This window comes from Strongylocentrotus purpuratus, unplaced genomic scaffold (assembly GCF_000002235.5).
Source record: "Strongylocentrotus purpuratus isolate Spur 01 unplaced genomic scaffold, Spur_5.0 spur5_scaffold_9, whole genome shotgun sequence".
Classification (NCBI taxonomy): Eukaryota; Metazoa; Echinodermata; class Echinoidea; order Camarodonta; family Strongylocentrotidae; genus Strongylocentrotus; species Strongylocentrotus purpuratus.
Window position 1 is genome coordinate 15,721,970 of NW_022145615.1, and position 24,405 is coordinate 15,746,374.

General features: G+C 37.3%; 1 long non-coding RNA gene across 1 annotated transcript; it reads right to left on the minus strand.

The window, feature by feature from the left end:
• Positions 1-14,067: 14,067 nt before the first annotated feature.
• On the minus strand, positions 14,068-16,832 carry LOC115920555. The gene is made up of 2 exons (XR_004062393.1): positions 16,237-16,832; positions 14,068-14,694 (listed from the first exon to the last, which is right to left on the minus strand). It is a non-coding gene; the product is annotated as an uncharacterized LOC115920555 (long non-coding RNA).
• Positions 16,833-24,405: the final 7,573 nt, after the last annotated feature.

A 24,405-nucleotide genomic window follows, 5' to 3' on the forward strand; every position in this document is an offset into this window, starting at 1 on the left:
CGCAATATGACAGTATATACGCGATTTAATCGTTTTCAAGATTGCGCAATAAATAAAGATGGGAAACATAAACCGATGTCACGAACAGGTAGAGGAGCTCAAGCGCAAAATAATGAATACCACTTTGGACACCATACCATTCTTTTTAAAGGTTCTATGTCCCATTTGCAGGCCAAAAAAATGAAAAGGTTAAATTCCAACTGCATTTGAAAGATAATACTAATTTAGAACTTCCCTAAAAAAGGTGGGGCTTGAAAATGTCTTCAAGTGGGAAAATAACGACTATTAGTTGTCAAATCGACTTTAGGGCTATAGAGCCCAAAAGTAATAGTCTTGATTTTCAGACAATTGTACCGAATGGTCATACGTTTTATGCTGCGCAAAGATTCAATCAGTTTAATCTTGGCCATCACAAGAAGTGGGTTATTGATGTAGACAAATGCTCATGTACCCTTTACAACTCTTTTCATGTATGTTATTACCACCGAAGAAGAAAAGCCAGTCAGTCACTCAATAGTGTCTGACAGTGAAGTCTAGCAAGTAAACGGGTTTCCTTGCATAATTTGAATATGAGGACACTGCTAAGGTTTAAATTTCACAGATAGGACATACATGACATATTCATAATTCCTGTTAATTTCTACTGCATTTGAGGTTGGCTGCAAAAGGGACATAGTACCTTTAAGAAAGATATTTGCAAATGTGATGAAAAACTAAAAACATCAAGATACACAACTAAATCAAGATACACAACAAAGAAGCATATTATATATGGGACACTCTCATATTTGTTTATGATTTCTCTTACGTGCACTAAACATCTAAAAAAAAAAAGCACTAAACAGAAGCTGTATTACACTGCAACCCCAAATCATTGATTTTTCTCACATCCGGTGTTTCGCAAGTAGTTGCAATGGATTGCGTTTTTTTTTAAACGCTTGCTGGAGTTTCACTGATTTTTTGCTCTTGCGACTTTCCTTGCTTCAATGTTAAAGAATACAGGGCACCGACAAGTGGCGCATGCGCACTATTCCTTTAAACAAAAAAAGGTTGGTTTGAGCAAACTGTTATGTTTTTGCCAGTAGTGCATGGTAGTCCAAACAATCAAGGATTTTAAAAATGTTTGGGATGTGTAAATGGGCCTAGATTTGATTGTAAATTGATAAGATTAGACTAAGTCTCAAGGAACTGTGACCAGTCCGCCAGTAATGTAACACATCCACTAGATATTTGGCCAACATGTTGAATGTGATAGTCCTTGCCCTTGCGTGAGAAGTAGCATCCCGATAGTGCGTATCGGGGGAAGCCACTCACTCAGTTTTTTTTGGCGCATGATCTAGTTTTACATAAATATGGAGTACTTCAGTCATTCTTAAACTACGTTTGACATCATTGTAATAAAAGTAACTTTGAATCATAGGAGGTACTTTAGGAAGAAGAACGTTCAAGTTTTATTTTAGTGAAGAATCAAACTGTCCGTACTGCCGGCCTGATCGTCAAGTCATAGTTTTGTTTGATACAAAATTCTGATTTATTTTCCTCACCTAATGTTATTTCAATCTGTTCTTTATTGTAGACTTTTATTTTTCCTCCCCCCCCCCCCCCCATAACTTAAAAAAATAATTCTTTCTTATGTTATTTATACTATAGTCCTCTTGTTTATTTATATTTTTTGATGTACATGCATTTTCTACAACTTCCTCTTATACTTTTTTCTTCATGTTTCTCCTCTCCGTTTTCCAGACTTCATGTTATATTCTGTTTTCTTATTTTTACTGCCCAAGCAATCTTATCAAATTAACTATATATACATGTATTTCAATATTGTCAAATTAATTGTAACTGTATTTTATGTTTGAAATATGCAATGAGTGTTTTGTTTGCACACATGATCAATTCAGCCATTGGGCTGCGACACATGTTTTTTTAATAAACCTTGATTCAATTCAATTCAATTGTATGTCATCATTTTTGGCAAGGAAATGAGACATAAGGACAGATTCTTGAACTAAATAGGATATCTGTGTGTGTGCGTATGTGTGAAAGAAAGAGAGAGAGAGAGAAAGAAAGGATGTGTGTGTGTGTGAGAGAGAGAGAGAGAGAGAGACAGATAGATAGATAGATAGATAATGAGATATAACAAGAAATATATTAGGAAATAATTTGATGAAAACAAGAGAGCTCATAGGAAAGTGAAAAGTATGCCGCAGACCTGCCGCAGACTTTTAGTCTGCGGCAAAGAGTATGCCGAAGTATGCGGCAGAAAGAAATTTTGCTGCAGACTTGCCGCATACCAGTATGCCACAGGAACAGTCTGCGGCAGATCTGCGGCAGGATGAAATTTTGCTGCAGACTTGCCGCATACTAGTATGCCACAGGAACAGTCTGCGGCAGATCTGCGGCAGGATGAAACTTTGCTCCAGACTTGCCGCATACTAGTATGCCACAGGAACAGTCTGCGGCAGATCTGCGGCAGGATGAAATTTTGCTGCAGACTTGCCGCATACTAGTATGCCACAGGAACAGTCTGCGGCAGATCTGCGGCAGGATGAAACTTTGCTCCAGACTTGCCGCATACTAGTATGCCACAGGAACAGTCTGCGGCAGATCTGCGGCAGGATGAAACTTTGCTCCAGACTTGCCGCATACTAGTATGCCACAGGAACAGTCTGCGGCAGATCTGCGGCAGGATGAAACTTTGCTCCAGACTTGCCGCATACTAGTATGCCACAGGAACAGTCTGCGGCAGATCTGCGGCAGGATGAAACTTTGCTCCAGACTTGCCGCATACTAGTATGCCACAGGAACAGTCTGCGGGAGGATGAAATTTTGCTGCAGACTTGCCGCATACAAGTATGCCACAGGAACAGTCTGCGGCAGATCTGCGGCAGGATGAGACTTTGCTTCAGACTTGCCGCATACCAGTACGCCACAGGAACAGTCTGCGGCAGGTCTGCCCCAGGAAATCCCATTAAAGTCTAATAGGGCCAATTGAAACCAATCATCTCATGCATATTCATTATTACTTTACACGTGTGACAGAAAAATACATTTATCATGATTTGTTAAGCAAATTAAGACAATGCACATCATTTTTATGATTTCTATTTTCCTTTTGCCATTATTAACCAATAGATTATTTTGTCTGATCATGTTACAATTACATTCACGTTTAAGCAATAGATATATTGATTACTAACCAAGAAACTATGATTACTAACCAAGAAACAATATACATATTTAGTATATATATGTGTACGAGCCTGTGTCACTCTAAATGTTACTCTGGAATACACTTCAAATGATCAATGTGATGAAGTATACAATTGAGAATAGAATATACCTAATTGGTAATATCGATATATATTGGTATTACCTTATTGGTAATATCGATATTGCCAATATCGATTATGAAGTATCAATCAGTTTATCACTGGTTCTTCTACATGCATACTTTATTGCCACGTACTGGATATGAAAGAGTATGCGGCAGGTCTATATGAGATATGAATATTCATGACGAAGAGTCTGCGGCAGACCTGCCGCAGACTCTTCATCATACTGAAAGAGTATGCGGCAAGTCTGCGGCAGACCTGCCGCAGACTCTTCATCATACTGAAAGAGTATGCGGTAGGTCTGCCGCAGACTCTTCATCATACTGAAAGAGTATGCGGCAAGTCTGCAGCAAGTCTGCGGCAAGTCTGCGGCAAAACTAATTTGCATGTGAAAAAGATGACTGTCTGCGGCAGGTCTGCTGCAGATCTGCGGCAAGTCTGCCGCAGGAGTATGCGGCAGGCTCATTTCTTTCCTATGGGAGATAGAGAGAGAGAGGGAGGGATCAGTGCATTATTTGTATAATATCGCTTTAGACCTTTGTTTGCATGTACTTGTACAAAGGTATTGCAAAATATCAGTGTACCGGTAAAATCAAATTGCGAAATTCCCTACATCTAAAAGTCAAACCCCAAATTGAGACAGGTGGTTGTAGACCAGGGTGGGCAACCATATCAACTCAGGCCTAAGAAAATGTTATATTTTCTTCATACTCCTTGACTGTTGACCTCTAGATTGCAAGGTAAATAATTGGTGGTTGATTTGATACATGCTATGCACAAATTATTTGTTTCCAACGTGATTGTTACACTTTGAAATGATTATCGACCAGGTGGGTGTTTCACAAAGATCTTAAGTTGAACTTGTCTCTAAGTTGGACTTAAAAATTATGGAAAGCCGTTAGCATCTTTGAAAATAGAAATTTCAATCTATAGAAAACTTATTCTATAGAATTCTATAGAGGAAACCGCTTTCTATAGAGAATCCTTAAAAGTTCTATAGAGAATCTGGAATGTTATAGAGTTCTATAGAACTCTATAAAGCGTTCTATAGAATTCTATACAACTTTTTTGTAAGGGCAGAGCTAACCACCTGTACACAATAGACCATTGGTTTGGTTTGGTTATATTTTCCGTATAAAAAATCAAATACATACAAGAATGCAATTATTTACAATTAATACAAATCAAGAATTAAAAACGGCTGGAAAGTTCTATTCAGAGCCATAATTATTAAAATGGCTCTGTTCTTCCTAGAGGTCCAGAAATAATCAAACATAGAAATAAAACACAAAATATTACAAAAATATAACATTACAAACGCACTATCTACAACCCCCCCCCCCCCAAAACCCTCTATAACACATTATGAATACGACTGTTACCATCCCTCCCCCCTCCTCGTTTACACCAAAAGTTTATACATCCGAAATCTAGTATCCATTCTTTTAGGCCCTGCCGAAATAGATCGAGTGTGTTCGGTCTACGTGAGTTAATCGGTAGTTCATTATACAATTTAGATCCGCGATACAAGAATGTTCGTTTTCAATAATTATTTTTAGGTTTGGGCAAGACTAAGTTATCGACATTTCTTAGGGCATAATTGGTTTCTTTGTAAAAGAGATTATTCTGCATAATAATCTGGAGTTAAAGTGTGGAAAAACCATTCCAAGGAGATCTATAAAAAAAAACATAGTTCTCATTAGTAAATGAAAAACATTGCTTTTGGTTCTTCATTTGACTCTCTTCCTTTCTTTAATTAAACCATGGACCTATTACCGATGGACATTTAACGTGATTCTTTCTTTGATGCAATGATAGTCACCGCTTTCTGATTATGTGCATCTTAATGAGAACATTCAGCTGTTTTAACAATAACGACTGCGTAAGCATTTTCGGGCATTGACAAAGGAGCAGTTTCCCTCTCTTGGGCTTTGTTTGGATGGTGTGCTCTGTAAGAGTATGTCTTCAATAAAAACATCCCCAATGGGGAGCAGCAAAGTTGAAAAGTAGACGATTTGGGCAATATGAAATTTATTATTACTGATTTTCACACTTTTGCACGCACCAATGACCTTCTAAAACAATTAGAAGGCCATGATCTTTATCAGCCCTGTGCGTTGTAATTCTGGAATAGTATGAGGAAATTTGGGAAAACGGGATTTTAAATCACAAACAATCCAAACAAAACCTATCTGGTAATATCAACATGTTTTTCAAATATAGAACACAGTACACGGAACAACAATTTCCAATTATTAACCAGAACTGCATGCACATCGATTTCCCATGATTTAAGCGTTTTATTATCTTCTGCGCATGTAGATTAACATGTTTAAAATCACTATCTTGATTCTGTCCCGGCTTATTGGCGGTGACCATCATGAGATCAAAGTAAAGAAACATGTACGGAATGTTATTGAGACGACATTGACGGAGACAATTACAATGAATTCGTTGAAACGATGAATGTCCATTCGTAATAGGTCCATGATTAAACCAACTGAATCCTCTCTGCGGGAAACTCAATTCAATGAAACATAATATCACTGATGCAAAATTTGGTTCTCAAAATGACAGAAAATATCCACTCCAGACCTGATCTCATACAAACTGTCTGTTTCTTAAAAACATAATATAAAACTTACGTTCCAACTACCAAACAACAAACTTCCATTATCTCCTTCTTCACCCAGATATACTTATTATACCAGATACGCTCTAAAATATAAGCATAATATTCCCCTTTAATAGGCCCTGACCAGCGCACTGTTTTTTTCTCAAAAACTATGCAGTCTTAGAAGGTGCATTATTATTGGAAGGGTGTTATAAACAAAACTTCAAACTTAATAACATTCTAACCTTCAAAAACACGTTAACTATCTTATGCCTGTTATGTTTGACTACAATACATAGACCTACATCAGCGTTCTTTCTCCAAATATGAAAAATGTTTTAGGAAATATCAGGAAATAAAATGAGTGAAAAACAAACAAATAAAGATACAATGACGCGAATTTTAAAAAGGGTGAACGGAAACAAAATATAAGTCATACTAATGTCCGAAAATCTTTCTCCTTTTCTCCGATCTCATCACGAATTCGACACAGATAGAGTTCATCTATGTTTACACTATCCAGGATTGTCTGATGTGCATTAATTGCAGATTGCTACTTTTGCGCTTCGCGCTTAACATTTAGCTCGTTGCTTTATAACGCTGCGTCTTTGCATTTGGCGCACTGCATTTCTATGATACTGTTGATTGAACAAATTTAATAATTTCATCAATTCCTGATGAAGCCGTATGAGCGAGAATTCAATTTATTCTCGTCTCATATTGTCTCATTTACTTCGTATATATGTGTAGCCGGTACGCTCATTTGGGCAACTAATTTGATCTAAAGGGGGCGCTAGAGCCATAGAAGAGCCGGGCTGGGTTCATAGAGATATATACTTAATAAGGCTGGCTGGGTTGTAGGTAGGCACTTTTTAGGCGACTTTGACGTGAGGCGGAAGTGAATTCACAGTAAAGGTCACGCGAGGCAAATGTTACTGATGGTCACACACACTCATCTCACTCTACGTTCGCCACATAGTAAATCCAACATGACTCTGTCTCTGTTTGCATAATTTAATTGCTTTAAATTCAATATTCTAAAGAAGGCCCTATTATTTTCATTAAATTCGGGTTGCGCGCAATAATTACTCTTGCTAAATAAAATTCAACGTTGATTGTTTTAATTCAGTATATGACACCTCATTCTACGTAACTCCGGGAAGCTCCAACACCGGCGCCGGTATTGGAGCTTCCCGGAGTTACATTCTACGTTCGCCTCACCTCACTGTACGTTCGTACATACATCCCCCCCCCCCCCCCCCACTCCGAGAACGGACGGACCCCATGCGTGTTGCCAAAATGTCCTTTTCGTAACAAAAGAAAAAGGTCGACCCGTATTTACACACCGGACTTTTGCTGAAAGGGGGGGGGGGGGGGAGGGCTGCTGAAAAAGGCTCGTATAGAAAAGAAAAAGGTCGAGCCGTATTGACTTTACACACCGGACTTTTGCTGAAAAGGGGGGGGGGGTCGGTTGGAACCCGCATATGCGTACCCTAAATAACACTGAGTGGGGGGGGGGGGGCGGGCATACATCCAACATGATTTAGTTTGCCTTGAATTGTTTTGAATTCTATAGTCGCCGATTAATAGGCCTATAGGAATACAATTATTGTGCAAAATCTCATGTTAAAACCTAAACACAGAAGTCATTAAAGGTGAAATTCAAAGAAAATCACAAATATGTCAACTAATGTATCACTAGAAACTTGTAGGCTAACAGATGGCCATCGTACAAGTTTTAGGTCAACTACATATCGGGTGATTTATAAAAATAAAAAACAACCACCTCATAGCAGCTGGGACATACGAAAGATTCGCCGGAAAAATAACGATATTTTAATGACGTCACTATATGGACCAACACTGCCCAAGCAGACGACATCCCATAGAGAATGAACATAATTGCAAAGCTATTATTTCTCAAATTATAATGAGTTAAGTGTATATAAATGTAATGGCATGTCAAACCATTCAAAAGGAGATATGACCCGATTCTGATAACTAAAATCTTTTGCTTGTAAATACACAGGATAGGGATTAATTAACAATCAAAGAAACCAGACTTTCAAATTGAAAAACCCCCGGAATGATATTAGGGACGGCATTTGTTCGCTCTTGAAGCGCCGAACATACCCCGTTGTGTGCAGCTGAGTATACAATGGCGTCTTATTTTGTTTACAAGCGACAGATTCCTTTATTTTTGTATCGCTGCATTTGTCATCAAAATAAAACTATGCGCGGGGTTTAGAGTGAGGCAATAGATTATGTTTTTAGCCTGACGGTAGTGAAGTAAGAGAAAGAACTCGAGAGAAGATGTAAACACAGGCACTGAAAATGTGTGAGATGTCATGGGACATCGTCTGCTTGTGCAATTCATGTCCATACTGTGATCTCACACGTCTCAGCGGCGTTCGGAGAGCTCTTCAGGTGCTATGCCGGGGCTGTATTTAAGCGTTTTGTAATTTATAATAATCATTACTACGAATGTTTCCAAGCATTGAATTTTGATAACCTTGTCGAATCAAAGTTTCAACTTTGCAATAATGAAAATAACGTTAGTTTTTAAAATCAATGAATATCTACTTTAAGGGAAAAGAAACATAAATGTTTTAATTCACTGTATAGGCCTATACACCTCATTCTACGTTCGCCTCACCTCACTGTACTTTCGCCACATAATTCTCTCTCAAATCCAACATGACTTTGTTTGCATTGAATTGTTTTGAATTCTATAGTCGCCGATTAATAGGCCTATAGGAATATAATTATTGTGCAAAATCTCATGTTAAAACCTAAACACAGAAATCATTAAGGGAAAAGAAACATAAATGTTTGAATTCGCTGTATAGGCCTATACACCTCACTCTACGTTCACCTCACCTCACTGTACTTTCGCCACATAATTCTCTCTCTCAAATCCAACATGACTTTGTTTGCATTGAATTGTTTTGAATTATATAGTCTAGATTAATAGGTCTATATGAATATATTAATTGTGTCGAATCTCATATTAGAACCTAAATATACTGAAGTAGATGTTTAAATTTACTAAAGGCCTGTGACCTCACTCTACGTCCCGCCCCCCCCCCCCCACTCCGAGAACGGACGGACCCCATGCGTGTTGCCAAAATGTCCTTTTCGTAACAAAAGAAAAAGGTCGACCCGTATTGACTTTACACACCGGACTTTTGCTGAAAAGTGGGGGGGGGGGGGGGGGGGGTGCTGAAAAAGGCTCGTATACAAAAGAAAAAGGTCGAGCCGTATTGACTTTACAAACCGGACCGGGGGGTCGGTTGGAACACGCATATGCGTACCCTAAATAACACTGAGTGGGGGGGGGGGGGGGGGGCTCTACGTTCACCTAACCTCACTGAACGTTCGCCACATATTCTCTCTATTCATAATTCAATTCAATTTCAATGTATTCAGCCAATCATTAAAAACAATTTATGACACTGCCTTGTACTGGAACAATAATTATAATATGATGACAGGCTATGAACCCCTGAGAAGCAGAGCTTGTAAATGGGGCCCATTAACATAGAATTAAATACATACTGTATAATAAAAATATGCTATAACAAGCAAAACAAAAAAGAGATACATGTATATTCATACGTATTACAAAACAATTACAAATATCTTGCAAACACACTCAGCCATACTCACTCACACACACACACACACACACGCACGCGCACGCACACACACACACACACACGCGCAATGCAATGTAGTTTAAAACATATAATAAGAGAGAGAGAAAAGAAGAAGAGAGTAGCATATTTAAAAATAAAAAGGAAGAAGAGGAAACACATGAAAAATGCGAAATGTGAGATTAAAACTTTTAATATAGTCCTACCCAGTTTTACAAATTGATAAATAGTTCCCCTTTGCACAAAACTTTAAACTTAGACAAAGTTTAACTTGATCTTATATCCTCGTTTAAATCATTCCATTTGCTTATTATTCCCACATTTCTAAATGATTTCAGTGCATGGGTTGTACGTACAGGGGGTTTGTGTAATAACATTTTTTGCCTTGTGTTATGTGAATGAACGGATGAATTTCTAATAAACATGTTTTGAAAAATGTGTGGAAGATTACCAGTGTGGAAATAAAACATAAATATACAAGTATTAAGTGATATTAGTTCTTGGACAGGAAGAACCTTCATTCTGCTAAATAATAGTTTCGTATGAGAATTATACATTGAATATGTTAAAATTCGAATTGCCCTCTTTTGAAGTATTTCCATTTTATTTAGACGAGATGAATATGAATTTCCCCACACTATATTGCAGTAAGATAAATGGGGTAATACTATCGAGTTGTAAAATAACATTAGAACATTTTGGGGAACGGTAAATTTTAATTTTGATGATACTCCAATGCTTCTAGATACTTTCAAAGTTACATTTTTAATGTGTTCTTCCAGTCCAGGAATTCGCCTATAGTAACACCAAGAAAGGATAGTGAATGTACACGTTGTAGGACTACGTTGTTAACAGAAATGTCATTAATGTCTCCGGAAACTCTCCTGTTCTTTGAACGAAATATGATGTCTTTTTTTTTTTTATTAAAGCTCCCATCACACCAAACTTGTTCTCATCTCATTTATTAGAGAGGCACATCCCTGTATTTTACATTAGGTAAGTATATGACCCCACCCCAGGCATTTCCCTCATCACAAATAGTATATACATATTAGGGACATCACATTGATATTTCTATAGAACATTTTAACACTAAACAACCAGAAACCTTTCCTTTTGTTAATCTTACAAACTCAACAAAGAGAGATTTTTTGTGGGGGTGGGGGTTGAGGGCTGCTTTAGATTGTACAAGAAAGACACATTTCTGTATACATATACATACACAATACACATTATAATAAAACTTTTGGCACACCTAAAACTGTAACCTGAACTGAAAATCTTTCAGCGAATCTTGGCAGAGATTTAATAAATGTGCTTGTGGGGGGGGGGGGGGGCAGAAACTCAACTATATTGTTGTACACACGCGCGATAAAGAAAAACGAGTAAAAAGGATATACCGGTAGCTTTTGTTGGTTAAGGTAATCAATGCGCATGATGCGTTTAGGTTGCCAAAAACGCCAAAGATTGGGTATGTTTCTGGAGTTAAGTAGGCAAAAAAATCAGTTAAAGTTACGTTTCAAGAGTATGTTAAACTCACGTTTCATAAAATCTCCCAAATAAAAAAAATAAAAACATTTGTTGCATGCTCAGCCCCCCCCCCCACACTTTCAAAAACGCTCTGCGTCCCCTGCGTTTCGGGTATATTTTTCCACCATATTGGTCTAGATTTTTTGCGACCTATAATTGACCTCATTAGGTATATGTTTTTATAGGGGTACATTTCATAGGGGGTAAAATGTAAAGCGAAACAAGTGGAAATTGGTGAATAGGGTATAAATTGAACAAGAATATAATGCATTTAGGGGTGGTTGAAACCTGTGGTCGCGCGTATGTACAACAATATAGTTAAGTGCCCCCCTCAACCCATAGAAGACAAAAAACGGTTTGAAGTTAAATTAAGTTGTCCAATTTTATTGCCAGAACGAGCCACTTTGATGTCTACATGAGTCAAGTTTGAAATTAATACGTCGAATGGTTTGCAAGAATGAAAATGGGATGGACCGGCAGCTAGGGGCGTTATACCTTTTTAAGTGGGGGGGGGGGGTTGTAGAGGCCATCAATTACCGACAAATATAATATGTCAATGTGCCAATGTCTACAATTTTTTTCTGTCTTTATTTTCTTTATTTTCCTTTCTATTCTTATCTTTTCTTTTCCTTTTTGCCTCCCCTGTTGCCTCTCTTTCTTTTTTCTTTTTCTTTCTTCTCTTCTCTTTCCTTTCTTTTCCTTTTTTCCCCTTTTCTTTCCCATCCCTTCTCATTTTCCCCGACGGCAGCGCAATATCGACAATAATATCCTGATAGGTGTGTGTGTGTGGGGGGGTGGTGGTCGCACCCCACATCCCCCTTCGGAGACCCCCCCCCCCCTTCCGCGGCGGGCAGCTACCCTGAATACAAGTATGTAGAAAAAGAAGAATACACAACATGCATTTATACTGCATGGCCACACAGAGGAATTTTTCCTGTAGGGGGCCGGGGGAAAATGCAATGAATTTTTGACAAGTTATTGCATTTTCGTCGTTTTGGGGGATTTGTGGAAGAGGCCGCGTACCCTAGCAAACACTGCGTACAGTCATGATTCAGGGGGTAAGCAATGGCCTCGTTACTGTGAGGCCCCAGGATAAAAATCGTGCTGATCAGCTATATTAGTGCCCTTTTGTGAGGCATTAATCCTCATTACTGTCAATTATGATTTAAGGACGTAGGTTCCCTAGCTGATTAGCATAGTAGCACACATATGATATAGCAGTCACGCAAAACAAACACTCGCAATTTAATATTCAATAAAATCTGAGAATGTATGCCATTATCTAGATCTATTAGAAATAAATAATTTTTAAAAATCCTTCCCTAAACTGGGGTAAAAATAAATATTCCACCATTATGACCAACAGTGTAATTCAAAACATTTTAATGCAAACAAGGTCATGCTGGATAAAGAGAATTATGTGGTGAATGTAGAGTGATGTAGGCATATATAATGAAAACAGGAATGTTTCATTTATTAGATATTAAGGTTCTGAGATTTGGCACAATAATTATATTCCTATAGTTCTATTAATCCGGCCAATTAAGAATTAAAAACAATTAAATGCCAACAAAGTCATGTTGAACGGTAGATAGAATGATGTGGCGAACTTACAATGAGGTGAGGCGAACGTAGAGTAAGGTATGTAGGTCCTACGTGAATTAAAACATTTATGTTTCATTTTTCTCTTCTGTATTCATGTTTTAACATAAGATTTTGCACAATAATTATATTCCTATAGGCCTATTAATTGGGAACTATAGAATTCAAAACAATTCAATCCAAACAAAATCATGTTGGATTACCTGATGTAGAGAGAATTATGTGGCGAACGTACAGTGAGGTACCAGGCCTATAAGAAATTAAAACATTTATGTTTCACTTCTCTTAATGATTTCTTTACAGGTGCTAACATGAGATTTGGCACAATAATTATATTCCTATAGGCTAATTAATCTGGACTATATAATTAAAAAAAAATTCAATGCAAACTAAATCATGTTGGCATGTGAGAGAATTATGTGGCGAACGTACAGTGAGGTGAGGCAAACGTAGAATGAGGTATCATAATTATACTGAATTAAAACAACGTTATTTATCTTAATGAAGCATTTTATTTAGCAAGAGTGAACGTAAAATTATTGCGCGCAACACGAATTTAATGAAAATAATAGGGCCTTCTTTAGAATATAGAATTTAAAACAATTGAATTATGCAAACAATCCTGTTGGATTTACTATGTGGCGAACGTACAGTGAGGTGAGGCGAACGTAGAGTGAGATGAGTGTGTGTGACCATCAGGGGGGCGTTTCATCAAACATTTAGTCGGTGGATTTCACCGACTAATTTCAATAAATTTGTCGGTTGCCTTGGACCTCCCGACAAAGTCAATTTACACCGACGAACAACAAGCAAAAAGGCACCAAAAGGGCAAAATGGCAGCAATCATGAATATCCTAGGGGGTGCTGCCCTCGGTAGAATCTAGAGTTGATGCAGCTATGTTACAAAAATACAGATTTACTAGGGAAGGAGTGTTATACATGATAAATGAGTTAGAGCATGCCAAAAAGAGGAGCAAGGATCTATCTGCCCATCTGCAAGTCTTTGTGGCTTTGAGATTATTTTTTGCGACAATAGAAGGGTGAAGCAAGTCATGTGCGGAAAGAAAAACCAAGTAAGTATTGCCTTTTTTTTTCCTGAAATGAACTGACTTGAGCTTGAAGTCCTATGAAAAGTAGACCCAATACCATCGCAATGTACAAATTGTTTGTTTGATTTTTTTTTTTTAAATTGGGACCTAAAATTTTATTCCACTCTTTCATTCATTTTAATCTAGATAACAAAGGTGAATGAATGGGGTCTAACGATAAGACTAAGCGTGTAGATACAGACTCCACATTCACCCAACTTTATTACCTTTTTTTGTTGTTGTTGGTAGAGACAACGAAATAAAAATAAACACACAACAAACAGCTGAAATTAATGTTGAAGGGCCTTCTCAATTGAACGGAATATTAATAAAATAAAATCAGAATGACATTCGTTGTGTCAATTTTCCATCAATTTTCAAAGAACAGACTACTTAATCTAGATCAATAGATCTATATCTTGAGATCTACTTAAACTACTGAGAGGAAAAAAACCCTCAAAGGTTGAAAAATGCAGTTAAAAATGATGAAGAAAATTTACAGTTCATTGTTTAGTATTGATTAATTTGATTTTTGTATCTTATCATTACTTGCAACTTTTCCTTTTAAACCTCAATTTTAATATTCCAAATATCTCCCTCTCAATCTCCAACAGCTCCAGCTGTCCACCAACTGTGCATTTTCTTTGTTGTCCTTGTTGTCGATGTTGCTGCTGCCATCTTTGTTGTTGTCCAGGTTGCTGCTGCTGGTGCTGCGCTGATGCTTTTGCTGCTGCTGTTGATGTTGTTGTTGCTGCTGTTGCTGCTGTTGTTGCTGCTGTTGTTGTTGCCGCTGCTCCTGCTATTGTTGGTTGTTGCTGCTGAGTCTCTGGAAAATGTTGGTTCTCTTGATGCTGTTGTGATTCAATCAACTGCAATTGAAATTCATATTTATAATGCTATTATCATCTTATGAAAAACATTAATATATTAAATAATTGTTATTGTTTGTGGATTGTAATATTAGTGGTGTTAGTGGTATAAGTACTGCTATTATCACTTCCTCTATCATTGTCATTGTTAATCATTGATTTTATATTACTTGCCTTTTTCTGGATCTCCTTATATATTCATTAAAAGAATACATTCCAATCAATTAAGACTAAGTGATTGTGTCTTTCTGCAAATCTTCCAGAGTTCCTTACTTGAAAACTGAAATAAAATGAACAAGTCAGGTAACTACATATACCCTTTTCTAACTGCACTGATTTTCATCGGATGCATCCGGACACATCCGATGAAACGGCCAGTTAGAAAGCAAGAGAGGAGAAAAAGGCGATTAAATAGCCGATGAAAAGAAGAGAAATAGGCGATTAAATTCCCCTGCTCAAGAGCAGGAGAAATTCTCATTCTATCGGTGTGACACCGATGAAACGGCCAGTTAGAAAGTGTTTGGGAGAAAAGGGTGATTAAAACAGCGATTAAAATGGTCAAAGGTCGCAGTATACACGCGCTTTATCGTAACCAGCTGTGTTTGTGGTTCATGGTTGAACATGCTGCATGCTAGCTAGATGGAGCGCGGGCTTAATAATTACTCAATAATTCTTCACTTTCGGCAAGGGCTGGCCACAGCGAGTAAATTTCACCGGCAGTTAGAAAGCGACAGGGGGAAAACTGCGGTTTCACCTTTGTTTACATAAGGAAAATTCAATCGGTATTTTCATCTGTGTGACTCCGATAGAAGCCAGTTAGAAAACCCCCCAAAATGCTCATCCCATATAGGCACATCTATTCTTACGAACAGTGAAATGCAAATATGATACTTTGACTTATGTGATTATTTCATCATGACTTGGGCATGTAGAATGTAGAATGTATTAATGTCAAAGAATCTCATTTGCAGAAAAGCATTACATTTGTTTAGTGATGAAGTAAATTGAGCAGTATATATGCATCGTAAATTTCCGAAATACCAGTGTTGAAAAAACAAACTTGTTTTAACTTAAATATTTCTTTGATAGATATCTAGCTGTTAAAAATATAAAAAAGCAGTGAGGAATTCTCAATACTTGGTGTCCAATTTCTATTATAACTATTTTTAGCACTTGACATGTCATTTAATTTGATGGTATAGTGATCCAATATATTTTTATAATCAAATATATATTTATAATTTATATATTTATCTCTAATTGTGTGTTTTTAATGTGGACCCATCACAGAACTTTCAGATTTATATATATATATATATATATTAATATATATATATATATATATATATATATATATTTATATATATATATATATATATATGCTTTATTTACGTCATAGCAAGGTTGTTGTGTTGGCTGTCCAAAGGAAACAACTGAATGATGCATTCTTGAACGATAACAATATCAATCGTTTCACGTCAATAAATAAATGTATCTGTTTCTTTCCCCGTTGTAAACATTGTAATATTCACTATGAATTACCAGTCGATTGTGCTTTGCTCCTATATTGTTAAGCACAAGACTCCACCGCTATGAGTCAAGGGGCAGAACATCAAGACTGGAACCTCAAGGCACCCCATCTCTCCACAGGAAACCCTCCTTCTCAATCCCTGGAACAGCTTTATAAACATTTCAATAAATATTAACCAAATATGTAAGAAAATACAAATAAAATAGAGTTTAGTTGTCTTCAATAGTTACTTTTCAGCAAAATTTGAAAGTCAATTATTTTTTTCTTTTTGCTCGCCATTCCGTTTCATGTACTGGACCCCCCCCCCCCTTCTACGAAATCTTCAAATGTTAATTCTAAAAAGTGATATATATCTAGCCTAAGGATATTTTGAAACTGCATAGCCCGAGGGGGACTTTGAAGGCCCTCTCCCCCTATGATCTCGGCCGTTGAACGGCCAATCACTGCCAAAATTTGCATGCATGTTAAGTGAAGTGTAGACTATGGTAATTTGAATTTTGGAAAAAAAGGAAGAGCCAAGTTATCCCTAATGTTATCTATTCTATTAATTTGATAACTTCAGTGTATTTCTTTGTTTTTTTAACTTATGTATTTTATTGTTTTATTTCAATTCTAACTATAATTCAAATATTTGAACCAGGCGCGCCAGAAGCAATTTGGGATTCGGGAGGCAAACATTCCAGGGGGCTCACCTTCCAAGGGCAGTGACGTAATGAGAAAAAACGTTCGGAAGGGGGGGGGGGAGACGAAAAATCTGCATCACCACCAGTCTTACACGTTACATGCAGGTCCCGCGGAACGTTTTTCAAAGTCGAGTATTAACGATCAGGTACAGCGTAAATTGGCGTGGGGTCCAGGGCATATGAGCCTCGGCAGGGGGTCAAGGGGCTGAGCCCCCGGAAGCTCAGGGATTTTAAGTATTTAATTACGGTTAGATGAGCATCCAGGGGCCTCTTTCAGGCCATTGACGTGTTCCAGAGGGGGGGGGGGGCCCCAGAAGTTAAGAGGTTTTATCATTTATTACGGTCAGATGAGCATCCAGGGAACGCCCTTGGGCCCTTGGTGGGGTCCAGAAGGGCAGGGCCCCCGGAAGCTCAGGGTTTTTAGGTATTTAATTATGGTCAGATGAGCATCTAGGGGCCCGCCTTAGAGCCCTTGGTGGGGTCCAGGGGGCAGGGCCCCCGGAAGCTCAGGGTTTTTAGGTATTTAATTACGGTCAGATGAGCATCCAGGGGCCCGCCTTAGGGCCCTTGGTGGGGTCCAGGGGGCATAACTCTTTGAAGCTAAGGGTTTTTAGGTATTTAATTACGGTCAGATGAGCATTTTTTATATCTTATTTGTGACATTGGCAGGTCACTTATTTTTTCTCTCCGTCTTTCTTTCTTTTTCTCTTTTACATACTTTTTCAAAAAGTGAGGGGGGAGGGGGGCTCGAGCCCAGCCACTTTGCAGACCATGACATAAAGGCTTCTAAATAAGCGTATTTTTCGCCCGACTGTAATTTGGGAATTTCTTATTTTCCGACAAACGCATAAAAAGGTACGACTTACAAAAAAATGGAGAAAAAATACCGGAAAATCATGTCATAACAGCAACATTTGTAAATCACTGGTATCGTATAGATATCCCTCCCCCCTCCCCATCAGTACGCCAGCGTTCAGGGGCTCATGTCTTCTCACCCCTATAACAAAACAAAAAAACAGACACGCTTTCCCATTCTCGCACAATATGTCCACGATATGCGCGTATCGCTATTATAAACCGTATAGGTAGCATGCGCAATGTTTATGAAATTTAATTCCTGTGAACTTTCCTTCTCTTTGAATGGAATGGTATATGTGATTTAATTAAGGTTTTTATTTTTGTTATGTTCTTTTGGATTAAAAATACAAACCATGTTTATTCCTTTACTGCTTTTTTTTTTTGAGGGGAGGGGGGGGGGGGGCGTTTTTTTTTTTTTTGGGGGGGGGGGGGGCAAAAATGCGTTTTGCACCCCACTTTTTTTACCCTGCCCCCCACCCACTTCCGGCGCCTATGTTTGAACCCCTCCCCCCAAAAAATAAAATAAACACCTTAACTATGAACCTATAAACAAGACCAAATAACCAATAATTTATCCTATTTTGGAAAAAAATGAGATTTCCATGTTTTGAACATAAATTATGAAAATGAGTGATTTTCAAGCTGATATGCAAAGACAAAAGGTCACGTGACTTTGCATAAGCTTATTTGTTTTTGACCCGCCGTTTGAAGATTCCCCCCCCCCCCCCCTCCCGTCGTCGCCATTTTAGACAATCCAAAATTGTTAAGCCTTCCTTTTTTTATGGAGGGGGGGGGGTAGGGTGATTACCTGGAAACACAGTATATTTTTTGCCTTTTGGGTCTAAATTATATACCCAATAGGCAATAAAATCATGCGAGCGCATAGCGCGAGCTGATTTTTTTTCTTTTCTCTCTCGATAAAGTGACCTGAAATCGCTGCTTTCTAAACCCTTATTTTAAATGAATCCCCTGAAATAATCATTCTAACATAGGTTAAATAGATTAAACAAATAGGGCGTCGGAGGTTCTCGGATGCTAATCACGTTCGGAATTCCATATGCAGTTAAACCATGCGAGCGCAAAGCGCGAGCCGAATTTTTTGGATATAATGACTTGATAATGTAGAGTGGCCTGAGCGGGAAGGGCGTGGTTCTAAACTTACAGACAGGGGCGTCGCTAGACCTTTTTCAGTGGGGGGGGGGGAGGGGGGGAGGGGGGCGTGTAGAGGCCAACGATTACCGACAAAACTAGCCACCAAATACCGACAAAATTAAATGTCCTAATATCTACAAATTTAACCCTATAAACCCGGGGCCGAAGACTATATTGTTTTTCCTATGAACTATCTATAATACTTGCATATGCGCAAATGGTCATTTTCCTCGACGACATAAATATACGATTTATTTCGTCAACTAGTCAAAGTCAGCATCATAGCTATATATTTTAATGCAGGCGTTTAGCTAGGATCTTATTTTAGGGAGGGACGGTAGTGAGCAAGCGAATCACTTAAAGGGGGTGGGTGAATTAAGGCCTCACGCGAAGCACGAAAGCTTAGACGTTCCTTAAATTATTAGAGTAAGAAGACGATTCGTTGAATATACCGTTCTCGACTCTTAATAAGCCCTAATTTATTGTCTGAATTCTGTTTCCCCCTTCCGAGCGAAGCGCGGAAGCCTTGACGTTTCTTTAGAATATTAGAGTAAGAAAACGATTCGTTGTGACGTTCTTGACTCTTAATCCTTGTCTGAATTCAGTCCCCTCCCACGCGAAAGCTTAGATGTTCCTTTAATAATTATTAGACAAATTAGAGTAAGAAAACGATTCGTTGTACCGTTCTAGACTCTTAAGCCTTGTCTGAAAGAAATTTCCAGCTTTTAATACACAGCCAGGATTTAGTAATGCACCTAGACTAGATCTATGTGTGACCAAAACCAAAACCAAAGTCAAAAAGACAAAAGAGAAAATTGAAAAATCGTTCAGAATCAGACACCCCCCCCCCCTAAAAAGTGCCTACCTGATTAATAATTGTATACACCTAAAAGTTAAATAGCATTAATTATGTTTCCAATAGTATGCCGGGAACGGGTAAACAACCCCTGGTTTTGAATTCTTGCATTATATTAAAGTGTTCATTTCGATAAGAACGTTGGAAATGAATTCCTGCATCAAGATGTACAGGTGTTCATTTCCAATAACACGTTAGACAATAGACTGTTTTTTTTCCGGGGACGCGACATTCTCGCCAAGAGACAGACTCCTCCCATTTTTGTCGGTGACTAGTTTAGACCACTCTAAGAGTTATGCTTTGTTTGTTTGTTTGATTGATTTTATTTCTGCGTTCAAAAATATACAAATTCAAAGTCAAAGTACAAAATTTCGAACAATAACAAATACAATTAATACAATGTTTACAAAAGTAATTAAATGAAAAATCATGTACAATTATATCATTCGATAAACATGTACGAAGCATACAATAACATAAGAAATATGAAATATTTTCAATAAATTAGAGAGGTAATTCGGAACGAAGGAGACAATCATCGTGAGCGGTTAGGCTTGGAGATGGATGGCGGCCTCGTAAAAAGAATTGGCGACATAACTCTCTTCGAAAAACTGAGTGATCAAGAGGGTGCGGTGCAAGTGCAGGTGTAGTGAGCAGTTGCATAATAAAGAATAAATAAGTCACGGTTTTGTTATACTAATTTAGAGAGGGGAGCATATGATTGTATTAGTTGTCGTTTAAGTGTAGCTTTTAAGGAGTAGATGGTTGAACAAGACTTTATGTTGTCGGGTAAATCATTCCAAATGTCCGGGCCAGAATGTCTAACAGATTTGTGTGTTATTGATAATTTGGGGTTTGTAAGATGGAAGTTTCCAGATATGCGAGTAGAGTATGAATGAACGGAATTATTAAACCTAAACATGTTTTCAAAGGATGGTGGAAGCAGATTATTAATGTACTTAAACATAATAACTGCTACTTGAGTAGTGTTCAGATCGAAATTTTTTAGTGTTTTAAGTTTATAGAATAAAGGATCAGTGTGAGCTAAGAAATGCGAACCTGTACAAATACGTATGGCTTTCTTTTGCAGTTTGAAAATAGAATTGATTTTTGTCGAACCACAATTTGCCCATACACTATTACAATATGTTATATACGGGAGAACTAGCGAATTATATAGTAGGAATAAGGTTGCATGGGGTAGAAGAAACTTTAACTTGGAGATTATTCCAATACTTTTGGAAATGCACATTGTAACTTGGTGTAAATGATCATTCCAAGTCAAGGTTTCATCTATAAGAACACCCAAAAACTTGGAATTAGTTTTTTGCTCTAGTAGCATACCATCGATTTTAATATATATAGGTGTTTCTGTATTATGAGAATGATGTTTAAAATACATGAAATGAGTCTTTTTTGTATTAAGTGAAAGTTTATTGGATTTAAACCAATCTGATACTTTGTTAATTTCATAATTCAAAGTATTGTTTAACGAATTAAGGTCTTTATGGGAATAAAAGATATTTGTATCATCGGCAAATAAGATAAAAGAAAGAAGGGGGATGTATTGATAATATCATTTACATAAAGAAGAAATAACAGTGGACCTAAGATGGAGCCTTGAGGAACACCGCATTGAATTAAAAGAGGATCAGAATCATAACTATTAAATGTAACATATTGTCTTCTGTTTGTTAAATAATCTTTAAACCATAAGAGTGGCTGACCCCGAATTCCGTAATGACTGAGTTTGGAGAGTAGAATAGCGTGATTGAGCGTATCAAATGCTTTACTCAAGTCACAGAATATACCTATAACATGCTTTTTGTTAGCTATGGCACTTGTAATTTTGTCATAAATTTGAATTAATGCTAAGTCAGTTGAGTAATTTTTTCTGAAGCCATATTGATTTGAATTGAGTATTTTGTGTTTAGTGATAAATTTGTGTAGCCTATTATGAACGATCTTTTCTAAGACTTTGGATATACTTGGGAGTAGGGAAATTGGACGATAGTTACTAATTTCGTGAGGATCATCTTTTTTGAAAATGGGGTTGACTTTAGCTAGTTTTAATAGATCAGGGAAAACACCTTGCGATAGCGAGTGATTAAATATGTGAGTTAAAGGCTTTGCAAGTGGATACATTATTTCTTTTAGGAGAGACATACTTATTTTATCAAAACCGTGCGATTTTGAGTTGTTAAGAGATTGGGTAATGTTAATAATTTCGCTAGGATTTGTCGGATTTAAAAAGAGAGACTCAAGGTTTTGATTGGAAAGATAGTCTTTAAAGTGAGCGTGAGTTCTATTAATTTTGCTGGCGAGTTCAGGGCCGATATTCGTAAAAAATGAGTTAAATGAATTTGCATGAAGACTAGGATCATGTATTTTAGTGCCATTTAATGTGATATTATCCGTGGGTGGGGGATTCGTTTTTTTTTCCCATTACCTCTTTGATAATTTTCCAAGTTGCAGTTGTGTTTGAACTGGCCTTTTTTATTTTATTAGAAAAATGCAATCTACGGGATGTACGGATAAGTTTTGTTAATTTGTTTCGATAAATTTTATATGTGTTTAGGTTAGTGTCAGTTGGATTGTGTAAATGTAATTTGTAGAGGCGATTGCGTGTTTGTATTGATTTCAATAAACCTTTCGTTATCCAAGGCTTCCTGGGTTTATTTCGCTTATTACTCATTTTGCCTAAGGGAATATTCTTTTCATAATAATATTGCAATTTGTTATGTTTATATGCAGTATTGACATCATTTACACTATATACCTCAGCTCATCCCTCGAAAAATAAATCCTGTTTCAGCAATTCTATATTACGTTTGGATTCTTTGCGATATATAAGCTCATCAAATGATTTACGGCCAGATAGTTTGCATTCACAAGTTAAAAATATGGGTAGGTGATCCGACACTTCAGAACACAATATTCCACCGATGGTTTTGTTGTTATGTACGTTTGAAAAAATATTGTCAATCTGAGTTGATGAATGTGGATTTATTCTGGTGGGTTTATTGATAATCGAAAAAAAGCCGTATGAATGCATCAACTGCATACAACTGGTTGAGTTACTGTTATCAGATGAGGGTGAGAAGTTGATGTTAAAGTCACCAAGGATAAAATTGTGTTTATTTTCATCCCCTATTTTATGAAGATAAAAATCCAGTTCGTCACAGAATAAATCACAATTAGAATCAGGGGGTCTATAAATCAAACCTATGATGACATTTTTGGCATTTGAGTTATTAATTTCGATAAATAAAGATTCTGCTTGTGTTAGTTTAATATCTGAACGGATTTTGAAGTTTATGTTTTGTGTAATATAAAACGCAACACCGCCACCTCTTCTTCCTTTGCGGTCCGCCCTAATCAACTTATAATTAGGCAAATTGAACATATCTGGAGAATTCTGATGTAACCATGTCTCACTTATTCCAATGACGGAAAATGCAAAATTATTTAAAGAGTGTAAAAGGTTTTCAACGTATTCGAAATTTTTGTTCAGACTTCTGGAGTTTATATGTAAAAGTGAAATATTGTCTGGTTTGTAAGAAAATGAATTTTTGAATTCTTGGGGTGTGTAGTATTTGCTCTCGTTTATATCGTCGACAAGAATATCGGGAGTGTGCGCGTGCGAATTCATTTAACGATACGTATTATGTAAAGTACCGAAAATTTGGAGGATGAACAACTGCATGTGTGATGCTGGTGCGTTTGTGTGTGTACGAAGTGCAAGTGTGCGGGTAACTTCAAAATATAATACAAATGAAAATACAATAAGACCTTAGGAGCAACAGAGCGGAGCCCGACCGCCCGAATAAAGGGTGTATTTTTGACACGCAAAATAGAGGGGCTGGGAAGAAACAAAATGCTCGATAACAATAATGACAAATCGGAGTACGATTATTAAATGGCAAAGAGGGATTTGACATTCCCGCTCATCAAAACTAGTTCAGTCTATAACAATGGATTCTGTGATTGACACAGGAGTTTTGCAAAACAAAGAGATTTGTTGTGCGGAGGAGAAAAATGTATGTATGTTAAAGCAGACTCTGAGATGATGCTTAATAGCAATAACGTCATTTCGGAGTACAATAATATTAAATGACAAAGAGGGTTTTGATATTCCCGCTCAAAAAACAAAAACAAAGTTCAGTCAATTACAATATAACAGATAGACTCAAATTTTTGGAATGCTATACAGATAATAATTATTGATAAAGAGTAAGGAGTTCGGTCTTAATAATCCCAGTAATCAAGATCAAAGGTCAATAAAAACTTGTCTCCAGCTTCCAGCCCGGTGGAGGGTAAGCTATATACATTCCTGCATGATACAAAATGGAGCTGCATGACACCCGAATGTATACAATCGTGACAATTTAGCATTAGTGAAAAAGTACAATTCCTTCAAGATTCAAATGTTTTTTTCCATTATTATTGGTCACAAAACAATAAAACACACCAAAACATAAATGCAGATTAGAAATGAAAGTAAGGCTGCTCAAACAATGGACCCATCGCTCTATGCGTCGAGTATGTTTGTGATAGAGCGCCACAGCGGGCCGAAGATCGGTTAACCGTGGCGCGGAGAAGCCACGCCCTGTTCCTATACGTCAGACACG